Raw genomic sequence first — 18,141 nt, forward strand, 5'->3', positions numbered from 1 at the left:
GTGTGTGTGTGTGTGTGTGTGTGTGTGTGTGTGTGTGTGTGTGTGTGTGTGTGGCACAGTCCCATACCCAAACTTTTCCTGGAAAATTTCCCTGACCACTTTATACAGTTTGCTCATACTGAACAAGAAGCTGGTGTAGGAGAAAGAGCTTTAGGACAGAAATATTAAACATGCACTAGACCAGATTAAAATATAATTGTAATAAAATTAAGTTTATATTAAAATGTAATTTAATAAAATACAACAGAACATGAATAATGTTAATTTGTGATTTTCTAACTCAATATGTGGCCTGCATATTGATCCATCCTTATGTCCTATCTTTAGGTACTTTTCAGTAGCATCCCTTTCTATTTAAGTTTGACACCCCTGCTATAGGCTCATGGTCAGAGGGCTCCTGACTCAATGACTTACTTCCTGTGTGACCCTTAGTAAGTCACTCTCCCCCTTTGGATCTCAGTTTACTCCATGTAAAATGAAAGGGTTGGAGTAGAGCATCTCTAAGGCCCCTTTCAGCTCCAAATCTATAATCTATTGCCTTTCTACATGCATGGAATCTACATCAGGCCCTGGGAAGTCAGGCAGCATCTAAGCTTCCCCCCCTCCAGCAGTGGTAAGATCTCCCCCTGATGGGAATTGCAGTCATTCAGGGGTTGGGAAAAAGGAGGTTCTATGCCAGACAGAGGGTGTCTGGGTTTCTGGCCAACATCCTGCCATTGTCTTCTCCTACCTCCCTCTCACCACACACACACACACACACCCCCAAGGCCTACAATCAAGGTTGCCACATATACATACATGTACACATAAACAATACCTGACAAAATCACATCCCCATTATGTAGACAAATCCCCATACACAGAGACATACAGAAGTACAGTAGCTATACTTACTCAGTTGCACATATACACACAACTACATGGGCATAATTAGTTATACATGTACCATACATATGATCATTTAGTGCCACTGTATACACATGTGCACATATACACATTAATCCCTCTCCTTTCATTCTTGGAGGAGTTCCATATGGGAAGAATTCTTAGGGAAAGAAAAAATACTTTGCAAAGTCCAGAAAGCAGGAAACCGGAGAGGCTCCCAGTGAGCCAAGCGGTCTGTACTGAGAAAGCATCTACTCTCAGCCAGGCCCAGTGGCTCCTGGAGTTGGGGTTCCTCCCCTCTCCCCCCACTCCAACCTCTTCCTCCTGCCAGGACCAGACCCCAAATGCAGAGAACAACAAAGCAAGGAAGACATTCCTGTGGTCAGGATGGGGGAGGCAGAGGCAGGGTTAGGGTCCGCCTGGAGAGCTGCCGAGAGAGGGATCTGAGCCTAAAGCCACATCCTCCTCCCCACTTTGCTCCACGGCTGGCCCAGGCAATGTGGCTGGGTCCCAGCATTTCCAGCAGAGTGATCCAGGGGCTCGGCTAATGTTAGAGATTGGGGGTTAGGAGGGGGGAAGGTGAGGATCTGCCTTTCTCTCTAGCTCCTTCTGTGACCTTTCCAGGAAACTCCCCAACATAACTGAGTGGGGGCAGGGAGAAGGAGCATAAGCCACCCATTACTCACTAATGCACTACAGATTTACCCACATGAAAGACCAAGGCTAGACATCTGAAGGACACAGGGGGAGGAGGGAGGGAGATGGGGAATCAGAAGAGGTTTCCACCAATTTTCCACTCAGCCATTCACACCCTCACAGCCAACCTCACACGGCTCACTGTGAGGAAGGATGAGGCTATTCTCTAGCCTTAGTCCCCAAATCCCTTTAGATCCCTATAGATCTAGAGTTGGAAGGGAGTTTTTCATTCTATAGATGAGAAAATTGTGACCCCAAAAAGTTAAGTAATTTGCCCAGGGTCTCATTAGTCATGACAGAAACAAGGTTCAAACCTAGGTCCTCTGACTCCAAAGCCATGTCTGTGGTATCAAGTTGCTTCTCAAGATTCAATGAACATTCATTAAGCTCTACTGTATGCAAAATACCATGAGAGAGGGAAATGCAAGTTTAGATATATCCTCAAGAAGTCTACAGTCTAACAGGGAAGGGGCTAAGACAATAATATAAATAATTATAATGTATTTTGCCTGATAAGTATAATTGGGAACTGTAAAACACAACATTTTGTGTATAGCAGGGGAGAGAGGGCAAGGGAGCAATCAGGGAAGGCTTTATGGATGAGGTGGCATTGGAGTTGAGGTATAAGAAACAGGCAAGAATTTGACAAGTAAAGGAGGAGGGAGGACCTTCTAGTACTGTGAACAAAGACATGGAGGTGGGACAGTTCAGAATTTGTCTGGAAGCACAGAATGGTCTGGCATAGCAAGAGCAAGACATTAAAATGAGTCCACGAGAAATCTTTGAGAGGAGGAATGGCATGACCAGAATGATGCATAAGGAAGACAGGTCTGGGAGAGGCATGAAACATCCGTGGAGGTGTGGGAAGGTGGATGAGGAGTTGAATGTAACAATCTAGGGCCCACATCTATATAGCACTTTATAATGATTATCTCCTTTGATCTTCTCTACAACCCGAGAGATTGGTGCTACTATTACCCCCATTTTACTGATGAGGAAACTGAGGCAAATAGGAGTCAAATGACTTGCCCAGGGTCACACAGTGAGTACATACTTGAAGCCAGATTTGAACTCAGGTCTTCTGAACTCCAGGCCCAGCACTCTATCCACTGAGCCACCTAGCTGTTCTCTGGTAGCAGAGATGATGGAGAGAAGGGAAAAGGTACAAGAGACGGCTACTTAAAGCCCTCCATTATACAGCCCCAGCCTGCCTTTCGAAGCTTAGTGCACATAACTATCCCCTCACACACTCAATGGTCCAGGCAAACTGGACTATTTGAAAGACTACATACTACTTACAAGGGCTTATGTGTATTCTCCCACCTTCGTGCCTTTGATCACAAAGTTCTTTCTATTGATTCTCCTTCCTCCCTCCTGTCAAGTTCTTACCTACTCATTATATCCTAACTCAAATACCACCTCCTCCAGAAAGCCTTCTCTAACTTCTCCCTTCTTCTCCTCAAACCGGTCTACTCGATATTCCCCAGACTTGGCATCCCATCTCCTGTTCTTTGGCTCTTCGTGGCCTGTCAGTCTATCATAACTGTAACGTGATCTCTCCACACTGAGTGCTTAGTTTCCCTCAGGTCTCAGCTAAAGTGCTATATCGACAGGAAACCTTTCTCATCACTTCAGAGCGAAGTCCAGCCCCTCAAATGATCTTGCTGTACTTGCCTGTATGTCAACAGTACCCCCCAAGTAGAATGGAAGCTCCTTGAGGGCAGGAATCATTTTGTCTTTCTCTTTGTATTCAAAGTGCCCTTGCGTGTAACAGGCAATCAATCAAGAATTTCCTGAGCACCTACTGTGTGTCATTTAGATGTTTGTCGAATTGAGCCAAAGAGATATTGTGGAGGTAGAATCACAAGCACGTACATGGTCAGTGCGAGAAAGGATTAAACATAACCTTGAGCCTCTGAAGTGAAGAGGGCTGTGGCTGCTGTTTCTCCTTTTAGAAGAGGACAGATGACATCATGGATAATGTCTTGACCTGCTCCTGAATTGGATTGATGGGAGGCAGAGCTGCCCAAAGTCATCAGCCTCACTCTGTCTTCCAGAGGCATCCAAGTCCAGCGGCAGTACAAAACAACTGGTGTAGGCTAGGGATGACCTCGGTGTCTCTGCTGTCTGAGCAGGCTCTAAGTGCTCCACAGAGCCTGCTTCAGGCTCCCCACTAGAATAAGAGCTCCCTGGGGGAAGGAAACACATCCTTTTGCCTTTCTTTGTATTCCCAGCACTTAGTACTGTTCCTGGCTCAGAGAAGGCACCTAATAAATGCTTATGGATTATTTCTCTCTTGATTGCTTTAGTAATCATTAGCAAGAATTGTTTTGAAATCTTTTTCAGAATTTTTTTTTTTTTTTACTTTTTGCTTTTTGAAGGGGGGAGGGTAGGACAATTGGTGTTAAAGGACTTGCCCAAGGTCCCATGGCTAGGGGTGTGTGTGTGTGTGTGTGAAGTGTCTGAGTCTAGATTTGAACTCAGGTCCTCCTGACTCCAGGGACGGTGCTCTATTCACTGCGCCACCTAGCCGCCCCTCAGAAGTTTTAAAGGGAAGAAATGTGCCCTATTTTTCTGGAATCAAAAGTTGGAGTTAACAATGATTAATTGTTCTGACCAAGTCTTCAGAAATTCTTCCAGTGGGGTGGCTAGGTGGCACAGTGAATAAAGCACCGGCCCTGGAGTCAGGAGGACCTGAGTTCAAATCTGACCTCAAACACTTAACACCTACTAGCCGTGTAATCTTGGGCAAGTCACTTAACCCCAATTGCTCTTCCCCCCTTCCAAAAAAAAAAAAGAAATTCTTCCAGTGAGGAGGGCAGGTGAATGGTTTTAACATCAAGAGAACTGTGAAGTCTGTAAAAAAATCAGGTTTTGGGGTAAAGAAAATAAACTAAGACAGATAAGAATAAGCTCTTCCTATCTATTAAATGAATTCCTGTATTTCTTCTGGCTCTTGGACCTGGCTTCATCCAGTCATGGGCTCTGTTGTGAGTCTTTAGAAAGGCATGCCATATGTTGTTTACTGTCGTTCAGTCGTGCCTGACTCTTCATGACCCCTCAGACCACAGCACACCAGGTCCTTACAACCTCCACTGTCTCTCAAAGTCTGTCCAAGCTCATGTTCATTGTTTCCATGACACAATTTATCCATCTCATCCTCTGCTGTCCCTTTTTCCTTTTGCCTTCAATCTTTCTCAGCATTAGGATCTTTTCCAGTGAGTCCTGTTTTTTCATTATGTGGTCAAAGTATTTAAGCTTCAGCTTCAGTATTTGACCTAGTGAATATTCTGAATTAATTTCTTTTAAGCATTGACTGATTTGACCTCCTTCCTATCCAAGGGACTCTCAAAAGTCTTCTTCAGCACCACAATTCGAAAACACTGATTCTGTGGCACTCAGCTTTCCTTACTGGCCCACTTTCACAGCCATGCATTGCTCAAGGAAAGAAGACCATAGCTTTGACTTATATGGACCTTTGTCAGCAAGATGATCTCTCTGCTGTCCAGATTTACCATAGTATTCTTCCAAGGAACAAATATCTTAAAATTTCACGGTTGCAATCACCATCTACAGTGATCTTTGAACTCAAGAATATAAAATCTGACACTGCTTCCATTTCTTCTCCCTCAATTTTCCAGGAAGTGATGGGACCAGTTGCCTAGATCTTAGGGTTTTTATTTTTTAATGTTAAGCCAGTTTTTACACTTTGCTCTTTTACCCTCAGAAAGAGGCTTCTTAATTCTTCTTCACTTTGTGCCATCAGAGAGGTATTGTGCATGTCTGAGATTGTTGATATTTCTCCCTGCAACCTTATTTCTGGTTTTTGATTCATCTAGCCTGGTATTTTGCATGATGTACTCTGCATATAAATTAAATAAATAAGGTGACAATATAGAGCCTTGTCGTACTCTTCCAATCTTAAACTGATCCATTGTTCTATGTTTGGTTCTAACTGTTGCTTCTTGGCCTGCATAAATGTTCTTCAGAAGACAAGTAAGATGATCAAGTACTCTGATCTCTTTGAGGACTTATCACATTTTGTTGTGATCCATACAGTCAAAGATTTTAGTGTAGTCAGTGAAGCAGATGTTTTTTTTTTTTTCAGCTACCTTGCCTTCTCCATAATCCTGAGATGTTGGCAATTTGGTATGTAGTTCCTTTGCTTCTTCAAAAACCAGCCTGCTCTTCTGGTAATTCTCAGTTCACATATTGCAAAAGCCTAGCTTGCAGAATCTTAAGCAACCATGTTGGCATGTGAAATGAACATGACTGTCAGTAATCTCAACATTCCTTGGCATTGCCCTTTAGGATTGGGATGTAAACTGATCTTTTCTAATCCAGTGGCCATTGCTGAGTTTTCCAAATTTGCTCATCTACTGAGTGAAATACTTTAACCACATTATCTTTTAGTATTTTAAATAGTTCCACTGACGGACAACTAGGTGGTGCAGTGAGCACTGCACTGGCCCTGGAGTCAGGAGGACCTGAGTTCAAATCCAGCCTCAGACACTTAACACTTACTGGCTGTGTGACCTTGGGCAAGTCACTGAACCCCAATTACCCTGCCTTCCCTTCTCCAAAAAGACAAAAAAAAAAAAAAGCTCAGCTGGAATTGTTAGCAACAGGAAGGGGTTGGCTGAAACAGGAAGTAGCTAATGCTGTGTGTGTATATAAGAAAAGCCCCAGAGAGGTACACTCAGAATTTCTTGGGACAAGAATCTGGAGGCAGAGCAGCTACAGAAGAGAGAATCGAGAACTGAGTCAGAATTTCCTGAGAACCTGGGGTGGTGGAGCTTCTTCTGAACAGGAGCCCAGGAGTCCAGGAGCCCTGAAGCCCAGCAGCCCAGAAGCCCCCTCCCCCCAGGCTGGACAAGGTCATTCTGAGTTTTTGAACGAGCTGCAGAAGACTGAGGAAGCATGATGGGGATGCAGGTACTTTGTCTGTTTGTGGCTTCTTTGAGCCTTGAATTCCCAGGAGCAGAAATTGTGAAGGATTTGCGATAGACTAAACCCTGTGAACTTCAGTGTGTAGCAGGACCTACTCAGGGAGCTGGACAAGGAAATGGGAGCTGTTGGCTATTGAACCCAGGGGACAGTCTGGTGAACCCAGGTAGAATTTGGGACCATGGAAGGGGATCCAGGGAATCTAAGAACCGGCCCCAAGTCAAGATGAAAAGACCTCTCCGTGGGTACTGAATAAAGATGAAATTGTCATTTACTAGTGACCTAGGGGTGGAGGGTTTGTGTATTTTTTAAGGATTGTACTTAGTGATTAATTATACTTAGTAATTGATTGCTGAATAAGTGACTGAGTTAACTTAAGTGTGCCCCATGAGTGGAAGACTTTGACTATTGTACTTTGAGATGTTTGCTCTTTGTTCTAAACATTGTAACCACTTTGGTGAAAACTATGTGGCCATTTAATGATAAGATGTTGTGAATACTATATTGTGATTTTCTGTGATAAGTTGTAACATTGTGAATGATGTACCTTGATTTACTGTGAATGTTTTGCTCTGATTTGTTATGGAATAGAGTGTTCACTATACTATGTAATCAGGACCTTAAAAGCTATTCACAAAGGCATTCTTCTGGAAAGCTGCTCATGATGGTGTTAAATTCACCAGGATGTCTATATTTGATCACTTATATCAGTGATGGTAAGATCTTTCTTCCATAGTTCTTCTGTGTATTCTTGCCACCTCTTCTTAATCTCTTCTGCTTGCTGAATCCCTACCATTTTTTTTTTGCTTTTTTTTTTTTGGAGGGCAGTTGGGGTTAACTAACTTGCCCAAGGTCACATGGCTAGTTTTTGTGTTAAGCGTCTGAGGCCAGATTTGAACTCTGGTCCTACTGACTCCAGGGCTGGTGCTCTATTCACTGTGCCACCTAGCCGCCCCTCATTTTTGTTTTTTATCATGCCCAATTTTCACATAAAATTTTTACTTGATAGCTCTAATTTTCTTGAAGTGATCTCTTATCTTTCCCATTCTACTGTTTTCTTTTATTTCTTTGCATTGTTCATGTAAGAAAACCTTCTTGCTATTCTCTGGAATTGTGGTATATCTTTCCCCTTCTCTTTTACCTTTTGTTTTCTTCCTTCCTCAGCTGTTTGTAAAGCTTCATCAGACAGCCATTTTGCTTTCTTGCTCTTCTTTTTCTTTGGAGAGGCTTGTGTTGCTGCCTCCTGTACATGTAGGGCAGTCACCTACCTGCTCTATGCCATATGTTATTTTGTATTAAAGATAAGAAGGCTTCTGGCACATTAGGTGGACCTCCTCTGGTGAACTTTTGGAAGACACAGATAAGAGTTGCACATGGGCAGACATGGATGGGTTGCAACCAATCATCATTCAGAAATTTGGAGATGGAAGGGATCTCAGAGGTCATTGAGCCAAACTTCCTTATTGCATCAATAAGAAAACAGACCAGAAGTTAAGTGACTTGCCCACAGTCACACAGCTATAAATGTCTGAGATGGGATTTGAACCCCAATCTTCTTGATTCTAAGACCAATAGTCTATCTACTAGATGATATTATGCTGCCTCTTAACAAGGTGAGATTTCAGATCCATTTGAGGATCTGAGTTACTTGATTGCTAAAGTCCTGATATGATACCTCATTATGGTATGGAGGTGACCCTGAATTGTCCAAGTCTATACCAAGTGAAGGACAGACTCTCATAGGGCCTACCAAGCTGGAAAGATTTTGAATAAGGGCCCAGTGACAAACTACATGTCTGGTAGCTATGTTGGGATGGCCTCAGGATGGCTGCTGAGTGACAAATGTTTTAGCTGTAGCAGTTCTCAAAGACGATGGTCTTTTGATTATTGATTTTGATTATTGATTTCTGTTCTTGCTGTTCAGTTGTTTCAGTACAACTCTTTGTGATCCTGCTTGGGGTTTTCTTGGCAAAGACACTGGAGTGGTTTGCCATTTCTTTTGCCAGCTCATTTTACAGATGAGGAAACTGAGGCAGACAGGGTTAAGTGACTTGCCCAGAGTCACACAGCTAGTAAGGGTCTTATTTGTTTCTACATCACAGTTATTTCTGGAAATACCCTTCTCTTTGAAATTGTGAGGGAAAAAATTAAGCAAAAACATCTGTTAAAGTGACCTTGACAGACAATGCGAACAATATCTTGCCCCTAGTGGTCCTGCACCTCTCTGTGAAGAAAGGAAGAGTATTTCATTATCTTTTCCCTGAGGTCATTAGTACTCATAAATATCCAAAAGTTCATTTAAAAAAACACTTCAGGATTCTCCCAGTGATGCTATTTAACTGTTAGAACTAGCAACACAGCACAGGACTTGGAGTCCTGAAGACCTAGGCTTAAATCCTACCTTAGACAATTATTAATTGTGTGTCCCTGGGGAAGATCATCAACCTCTCTGTGCCCTGGTTTGCTCATCAGTTAAATAGGGATGATAATAAGACCTGGGGCAGCTAGGTGGCGCAATAGAATCAGGAAGACATCTTCCTGAGTTAAAATCTGGCCTCAGACACAGACTGGCTTTGTGACCCTGGACAAGTCCCTTAACTCTGTCTGCCTCAGTTTCTTCATCTGTAAAATGAGCTAGAGAAGGAAATGGCAAACCGCTCCAGTCTCTTTACCAAGAGTGGGGTCATGAAGAGTTAGCCACGACTGAAAATGACTGAACAATAATAACCATAGGATGCGCTCATGGAGATATGGTAAGAATCAAAGGAGATAAATGCTCATTTATAAAATGCTTTGTAAACCTTAAATGTCTATGTCAATATCAGCTGTGATGATGAATCATGCAACGGCAGAATTCCATAAGAATCAGAACTGCAGGTGACTCCAAGCGCAGGGCAAGTGGACAAAAGTTCAACATCTTGTAAACAACTGGTATAAAAGATATCACCAAAGCTTTCTTTAGGCTTATTGAGGACATGTGAAATGGTGGGAAAAGTGCTGGCTTTGGAGTCAAGAGACCTGGATTTGAATCCAGATTCTGATACTCACCACCAATGCTTATGCCAGTGCCTGGTGGGTGCTTAATAAATGCTAACTGACTGTGTGATCTCAAGGCAGGCACTTAACTTCTCTGTACCTCAATTTTCTCATCTGTAAAATGAAGCAGATGGACTCAATGATCTCTAAGATCCCTTCCTGCTTAAGATCCATGACCATCGGGGTGGCCAGGTAGCACAGCGAGTAAGAGCACCGGCTCCAGTGTTGGGAAGACCTGGAGATCGAATCCTGGGCTCAGACACTTAACACCCACCCAGAAACACCTGGCCGTGTAACCTTGAGCAAGTTACTTAACCCCAATTGCTTAGGGACGGCCATATGGCTCAGCGAGTAAGAGTACCGGCTCCAGTGTCGGGATAACCTGGATCAAATCCGGGCTCAGATACTCAGCACAACACCCAGAAATAACTGGCCGTGTAACCTTGAGCAAGTTACTTAACCCCAATTGCTTAAAAAAAAAAAAAAAGATCCATGACCATCTATGATCCTATGTAGGACTAGAATCAATTGAAGCACCTGCTAAGAGCCAGGTGCTGTGAGGCTAGGCACCAAGGATACAATCAAAACCTCAGAGGGTCAGCCAAGGGCTGCATCTTAAGAAAATAAGAGGAAGGCTGCCACTGTGATGGGTAGATTCTCTCTGAAGGACTTAAGGAGTAGTAAGCATGGATAAGTACTGCACAGCATATGAGGAAGCCATGGGTAGGCTATGATCTGCTCTGCTAGAGGGAGTATCATGTCCCTGAGACCCAAGTCACTGATCTGAGTACTGGAAGGGATCTCAGTGGCCATTTGGCCCAACCTGTGCCAAAAAGGGAACTCATCACTATAACATAGCTGACAAGTGGTAATCTAGTTTCTGCTCCAAGATCTCCAACAAGGACAGGGCACCCACCACCTCCAGAGGCAGACCACTCCACTGCTGGGCAGCTTTAATCATTAGGAGGTTCTTCCTGATATCAAGTCTAATTTTCCCTCTTACTCACTTCTTCTGGTTCTACCATTTGGGGCCAAAAGGAGTAGGTCTAGTCATCTCTGCATAGGACAGATGCTTGAAGACAGCTAGCATGATTGACTCATTATCTATGTCTGAGTCCTATCCCCTTGCCAGACTGTAAAGTCCATGAGGGCAGGCATCTTGTCTTATCTAAACTTCCTTCTCCTGAGTCTAACACATAATAGGAATGGAATAAATGTTTGTTGGATTGAAATGCACCTGTGGTCAGAGTTGGTCAAACGGATTGTGTCCCTGGACCAAACAAGGCCAACTGGCCCACACAACCCTCCTTCAAATGAGACTCTAACTAGCCACTACATATTTACCCACAGTAATAATGATGGGAATTGCAAACAGCCTGCCAGTCAGGACCTGCAATCTCCTGTAACTCCATATTACCCTCTTTCTTGATTAATAGGAATCCCTTCCACTGACAGGGAGGAATTCCATGCTTTCTAGGGAAGGATGTTTCCCCAGAGGGACAGTCCTACTCTGCCTTACCCACTCACCCCCACCTCCTACTCCTTGCCAATACTTCTCCAATACCAGGCTTGGAGGCCACTCTGTCAGCTCCTAGGCAGAGGGGGAGGACTTTAGATGGACCTGTGGCCACAGGCTTGCTGGGCCTGCCAGGCTGGTGAGCCACTGCAGGAAACCTCAATGGGAGGGTGCCTTAATTGGATAAGTACAGAGGGATAGAGAATGGTCAGCCCACAGTGTCAGGAAGCCTTTTCCATATAACCTGCAGGCTGGGCTTGAGTAACTGTGGAGAGACCCAAGAGCCTAGGAAGGGAAGAAATTCTAGCCTATGCCTTAAAGGGTGACCAGGACAGAAGGCGAATAGAATCCCAGACATAGAAAAGATGTCAGAGGTCATTTAGTCCAGTCCAAATCTGAACAGGAGCCCCTCTATAACAACTTTAACAAACGGTCATTTAGCTTTTGCTTGAAGACCTACAATGATGGGGGACCCACCACCCCACAAGGCAGCCCATTCTATTTTTGGATAGCTCCGAATACTATGAAGTTTTTCTTTATATCAAAGTAAAAAAATCTGCCTCCATATAACTTTTATTTTACTCTCTGGATATAAGCATCATGTTTGCTCCCTTTTCACACAAGCTTTTCAGATATTGGGAGAAATGTCTTATGTTCTCTATAAATTTCATTTTTCCTCAGGCTGACTATTCCTAGTTCTTTCAACCAATCCTCACATGACTTCATTTCCTGTCCTCTTCCCACACTGGGACAAAGGAAGGGAGCTCGGTTTAGGGCCTGGAAAGATGATACCCTGTCCCACCCCAAGTCCTTCCCAGATGCCTCCTACATGTCTCATGGATCAATTCAAGGCAATGCATTGTGGGAAGGCCAGACCAGCTAATAGAACAGAGAAATTCTTTTGCCCACTTTCAGATTTCCAGGGCAGAATCTACAAGGCAGTTTCCCCCCAGGTGCCTTCTTCAGGGGATCTTCTGAACATCAGAAAAGTCTGCTATACCCTATTTCCCATGGCTAGACAGCTCAAAGGTACATCTGGTCCCTGGAGTCATGAAGATTAAGCAACACGTGAGGATCCAGGGGACCCTGTGTACAAGAGGCAGATGCTGGATTAGATTTGTACTGTTATCTCCAAATTCTCTCCCCTAGGGTCCCATTGTGAAAAAGAGTTTATGGAAAGGCTGAGTTAAGGAGTAACTTTAGCTGGTATTTACACAGCACTTTAAAGTTTGTAAAATGCCATACATATGATATCTTATTTGGTCCTCAAAAAAAAATGCTCTAAGTTAGGTGCAATTATTATCCTTATTTTATAGAAGAGGGAACTGAGGCTTCAAGGGGTTTTAAGTGACTTGCCCAGGGTCACAAAGTTAGAAAGTATCTGAGGCAGGTCTTGAACTCAGGTCTTCTGGACTCTATCCACTGCATCACCTAGAGTACAGTCTATGGTCACGGAAATAGTAAAATGAACTGGCTTAAGCGACTACTGAACCCATGATCCTGGTCCCATAAGTTCCCTGCTCTGGCTCACTGAGCTATATTGCTCCCCCAGAATCCCTAGCTTAACAGTTTAGGTATAGAATCATAGCATGTAAGAGCTAAGGGAGAAAACTTAAAAATCTAGTCCAACACTCTTAAGAGAGAAATAGCATCTAGAAATAATGAGATAAATAATCAGTGCCTCTACCCTGGTCAGACCATTTCTGGAGCCTTATCCTCAGTTATGGGCAGCATGTTTTAGAAATAACATTGAAAGGGATGTGGTGAAGCACATCTGTAATTCCTGCTACTAGAGAGGTTAAGACTGGTGTATTTGCTTGAGTATGGGAGTTGTGACATATAGCTGGGCTAAAGGCAATCAGGTGCCAGATGGCACCACTATGGCAAGCCCCTGAGAGTAGGGATCCACTAGGCTACCTAAGGAGTGGTGAACTGGTCCAGCCTGGAAACAGAGCAGATCAAAGCTTTTGTGCTAATAAGCAGTGGGACTGGGTCAACGAGTGGTTCCAACTGTACTTCCAGTCTGGGGGAAGGAAGAAAGGAAGGAAGGAAGGAAGGAAGGAAGGAAGGAAGGAAGGAAGGAAGGAAGGAAGGGAAGACACTGATAAGTTGGAAACTGTTTAGAGGAAGGAAACTAGAATGATGGAGGGTTGGTGCAAGAGTCCATGGCTACAGTTCCATTGGGGTTTATGGGGGATGGGAGTAGGATGCGAAGATTGCTTATGTGTAAAAAGGATCAGACTTATTTTTTTTGGTCCCAAAGGGCAAAACCAAGAATGATGGGTGGAAGTTATAAAGAAGACAATTTAGGCTTAATGTCAGGGAAAAAACTCCCTAACTCTTAAAGATATCCAAGAATGGAATGGGTAATTCTGGAGGTAATGGGTTACCTGTCACAAGAAGTCTTTAAACAAAGACTGGATGATCACTTGTTAGATGTATTGCTGTGGTGGTACTTATTTGGTTCGGACTAGATAACCTTTGAGGTCCCTTCCAACTAAAGAACTATGATCCTACTAAGTACCAAATTAATCTTTCTACATGTGCCTTTGATCTCATTCTTCCCTGTTTCCTCTAGGACCTTGCTCCAGCAATATTTTCTCCCTTGTCATTTTTTTTCCATCTGCCCACAGAGATACTCAGGTCGCCTCAATTCACAACAAAAGGAAGCTGCTTTTGCCTTTTAAAAATCTCATCTAGATAGGTGATGCAGGACCCAATCAGGAAGATGAGTCTTCCTGAGTTCAAATCTGGCCTCAGACACTTACTAGCTGTGTGACCCTAGGTGAGTCACTTAACCCTGTTTGACTCAGTTCCTCATCTGAAAATTGAGCTGGAGAAGGAAATGGCAAACTACTCCAGTATCTTTGCCAAGAAAACCCCAAATGGGGTCTCCAAGAGTCAGAAACAACTAAACAACAACAAATTCTGCTTTATTTCTCTTCTACTGAACTTCTTGAAAAGGGTGTCTAAACTTGAAACCTTCATTTCCTTACTACCCACTCTCTCTTTACCCCTTACAATTAGACTTCTTCCACTATTATTCTATTGAAACTTCTCTAAAGTCACAAAAGGTCTGGATTGCCAAATCTAATGGCATTTTAAAGAAAATTCTTCATCCTCTCTGTGGTTTTCTGACATTGTTGACTGTTTCCTCCTCTTCTCCCTTAGCTTCAAAGAGAGAGACATCATCCTCTCCTGGTTCTCCTCTTACTTTCTAACTATTCCTGTTTCTTTTACTGGTTCCTCACCTTCCCAAAACTTAATGTAGGTTCCCAATGATCTGATTGTATTCATTCTCTCTGTGTCTCTCCCTCCCTCTCAGCAGTGTAGGCTAAGTGACTTGCCCAGGGTCACACAGATAGTAGGCATTTGAGGCTGGATTTTAACTCAGGTCCTCTTGACTCCAGGGCTGGTGTGCCACCTAGCTGCCCCCCATAGTCTCTTGCTATATTCTCTCCCTTGGCAGTTTAATTTACTTCCTTGGTTTCAGCTAACATTTCTAAGCATATGTCTCCAAATTTCTCTCCCTCCTACCTCTCTCTTTTGAGCTCCAGACCAACACCTCCAAGTCAACATGGCCAAAACTGATTTCATTATCTTTCCCCTTGAACTTATTTCTCCTTCTGACTTCACTATTCCTGTCTGTGACACTGACATTCACTAGCTTCCAATGTTCATAACTTCAGGTGCATCTTAAATTCTTCCTTCTCTCTCATCATTCATATCCAGTCAATTACAAAATCTTGTTGATTAAAAAGAGAGAGATGTATAGTGCCCAGTACTAGGGAGACAACAGCCTCCTCTGTATTTTGCCTTCATTGATCAAACAACAAATAAATATTTATTAAGAAAAAAAATCCTGTTGATTCCATCTTTGCAACATCTCTTAAATTTCCTTCCCACCATTCCCATTGGCACTAATAAGAGGACAGTGTCTCACTATCACCTGCACAGACTATTGCAATAATTTTCTTATAGGTTTTCCCACTTGCCTTCTCTTCCCTTCATCACTTTTCTAGCCCTGATCCCGCTTTTGAGCATCTCCAATTGACTTTAGGATGTTTTTACTTGTACATGAAGTGCAATATGTCCAAATGACTTCATCATTTTCCCTCTTAAACATACTTCTCAACTCAATAAGCATTCATTAAGCTCCAACTATATTTCAGGCACTGTGCTAGTCTATAACGACACAAAAACAAAAACCAGAAACAATCCCTGCCCTCATGGATCCTAAATTCTACTGGGGAAAACAATAACAACAATAAAATAACAGAGAGCAACTCAAATAAGTACGAAATACATACAAAGTAATTCAGTGAAGAGAGAGAGTTCTAGAAACTGAGGGGAATTGTAGTACCATAGACTTAAAGTTGAAGGGAGTCCAAACTCTTCATTTTACAGATAAGGAAACTGAGACTCAAAAAGATGAAGTGATTTGCTCATGGTCCCACAGGTAGTAAGAGGAGGATTAGGAAAGGTCCTTCAAGAAGGGAGGTAAGGATTCCAATTAACATAAGTGAAAGAGAACATTCTAGGCATGGGGCATAGCCTGTACAAAAGGCAGGGGGCTGGAAATGGAATGTCATATATGGGGAAGAGTCGGAGGACCAGTTTGCTTGGAACATAAAGTATGAGAGGGAATAATAGGAGTTGTTTAAAACTTCAGCAGGAGCTGAATTCTGAAGGGCTTTAAATGCCAAACAGAAGCATTAAATAATGTTAAATGATCTTTCTTGTACATGTTATCTGGTCATGTCACTTGAGTTCTCAAAAATTTTGGGGGGTTCTCTATTGCCTACAGTGCAAAGGTAAAACTCCTCTTCAAGGCATGGAGGCCCTCAACAATCTGATGGCTCCCTATTTCACCAGTTCTACCTCAAACGAATCCCTTCTCTATTGGATAATCCTCAAATTGGATTATGGTCTCCCGCCCCCTCCCCCAACAAGACTCCTTGACCTATCCCACAACTGTAACTTTGCTCATATTTTTTCCCTGTATCTAGAATATCCCTCCTTTCATCCTTCATCTGATGAATTCTTATTCTTCCTTTGAAATCTAACATTCATGGCTCATCTAGAAAGCTTTTCCAAAACTCCTATAACGATTTTCTCTGTGAAACTTCACACGACACCTTCTTTTGCATTTCCATGCTAAATTGTGGTTTGTGGGTAGCTGTATACATATACGAACTGGTGGGTGGACTACATGCCTCGTCTCCGAGCCCCAGCCTGAATACATCAGAAGACGTTCATCAGCAGATGGGCTGCAGCGTGAGGAATTTTTTGGCCATAGCAACTTTTCCTCTATTTCTTTGAGGGCCTGCAACCTAGATCAATAAAGGAAATGCCCAGAAAAATAGAAACACAGATTTCACAGAGTATTGAACTCCATTGTGTATCAATTCCTCCCTCTACTAGACTGTGTGCTCCATAGGGGCAGAACTAGTTTTTTTTTTTCTATTTTAAAGTCGGGTCACTACCCCAGGTGCCTAGCATAATAGTTTGCATACAAGAATGATTTAATAAATTGGGGGTTTTGGTCATTTGTTGTATCAAAACAGAGAATTCATGAGAATTTAACAGTTGTACACATGCCAGTTATTAGAAATCGGTTGTACAGTTCTGATGTTAGCAGGACTAGGATCATGCCCATTTGATAAAGAAACTGGGATCTTTTCCCTACTTTCAAGCCAGAAAGGGCAACTCATCTCTCTCCTCCAGCCCCTCCACCTGTCCACTATGGCCTCTGATAACCGCATCACATTTCCAGATGTGCATTCCTGCCCCCACCCAATTCTTCTCCCTCTTTCCTAGGGGATATACTGATTCCTCTTCAAACACCCAGCATTCAAGGATTAAGCTCGGAGTTCATAAGGCTATCCCCACCTCCCTACCTCCCTTTCCCTCCCGCTGCCCCAAGCGCCCAATTACTCCCCACCTCCCCCAACACCGGGAGGTCCCGCCCACCCCTTTCTTCGAGGCCCTCATTGGTCCCTCCGAGACGGGGGACAGACCGAGACGAGTGGGTTCCCCACCAGGATTGGCCGCCAGTGCTAGTCTATCCCACGCTCGCCATGGTGACCACGTTAAGTTCGGTGGGGAGAGCTCCAAAACCCACCCCTGGCCTCCCCCACTTCCCCCAACCCCGGGACCGCCGCATTCCAAACCCTGGTCCCCCCTCCCCCTCAACACCCAGACTAGGGCCAGTGAAGGAGGGATTCGGTCCCCCAGGAGATAGATACACAAACACTCAGACCTACCCCACACTACCCCCACACCCCCCCTCCCCCCCCCCCCCCCCCCCCCTTCTCCCCCCCCCCACCGCCCCAAAAGAAGCTGGAGGAAGAAAGTTAGGTTAGAGGAGTTGGGACTGTCGAGGCTTCTGAACTGGCAGATGTCCACACCACTCTTTCCTCCTTGAAACTCGGTAATTCTGTAGCTGCCCTGAGTACTCGCCCTGTGAAAGGGGCGTAAAGTTTTTCTCCGGGATGGCCTGGTATGAGGACGGCTTCCCCCCACCTCGCAGCGCCCCGACTCACCTGGGCCACCTCGCACCCCGCCCAGCCTGGCCCGGCTTGGCCCGGCTCAGCTCAGCTCAGAAAAACTCAGCCCGGTGGAACGCAGAGCGGAGCGGGCTCTGGGCAGCGGGCGGCCTTACGCAGCCGAGATTCCAGCAGCAGCGACGGCGGCAGCGGCGGGAGGAGGGACGAAGGAAACGGAGTCTCCTCCTCCCGGGGGGAGGGGAGAGGGAGAAGGACGAAGAGAACCGGCAGGGGCAGGGACTTGGGCTGGCGCAGCCGGTCCTGGTGGGTCGCTTGTGCCAGACTCAGCTCGGTCAGGTTCCATCGGCCGGTCCCATCCAGCCTTCTTTGGTCGAGTTTGGGCTTGGCTCCAAGGGCCTAGCTCATTGGAGTCCGAGTTGGCCTGGCCCCCTCTATAAGAGGCTGCCAGGGGAGCTAGCTGGCTCTGGGTGACCCAAAAGAGGAGTTCGGCAGGGGCAGTTCCCGAGCTTTGATTGGGGAAAGGGTCAGTTTTGTGTTTTAGCCGAGTGGGAC

At 44.4% G+C, this 18,141-nt stretch overlaps 1 protein-coding gene across 1 annotated transcript in view; it reads right to left on the minus strand.

Moving 5' to 3' along the window:
• The window catches only part of CCDC102A (coiled-coil domain containing 102A), a 47,490-nt gene extending 29,671 nt beyond the window's left edge, over positions 1-17,819 (minus strand). Inside the window, exon 1 of the mRNA XM_069107818.1 lies at positions 17,626-17,819. The gene's annotated coding sequence lies outside the window, so the exon portion shown is untranslated. The remainder of the gene's footprint in view (positions 1-17,625) is intronic.
• Between the last annotated feature and the right edge of the window lie 322 nt (positions 17,820-18,141).

The sequence above is a fragment of the Petaurus breviceps genome, unplaced genomic scaffold (genome assembly GCF_028583685.1).
Source record: "Petaurus breviceps papuanus isolate PSGF00001 unplaced genomic scaffold, PetGlider_PUasm1.0 90281, whole genome shotgun sequence".
Taxonomy (NCBI): Eukaryota; Metazoa; Chordata; class Mammalia; order Diprotodontia; family Petauridae; genus Petaurus; species Petaurus breviceps.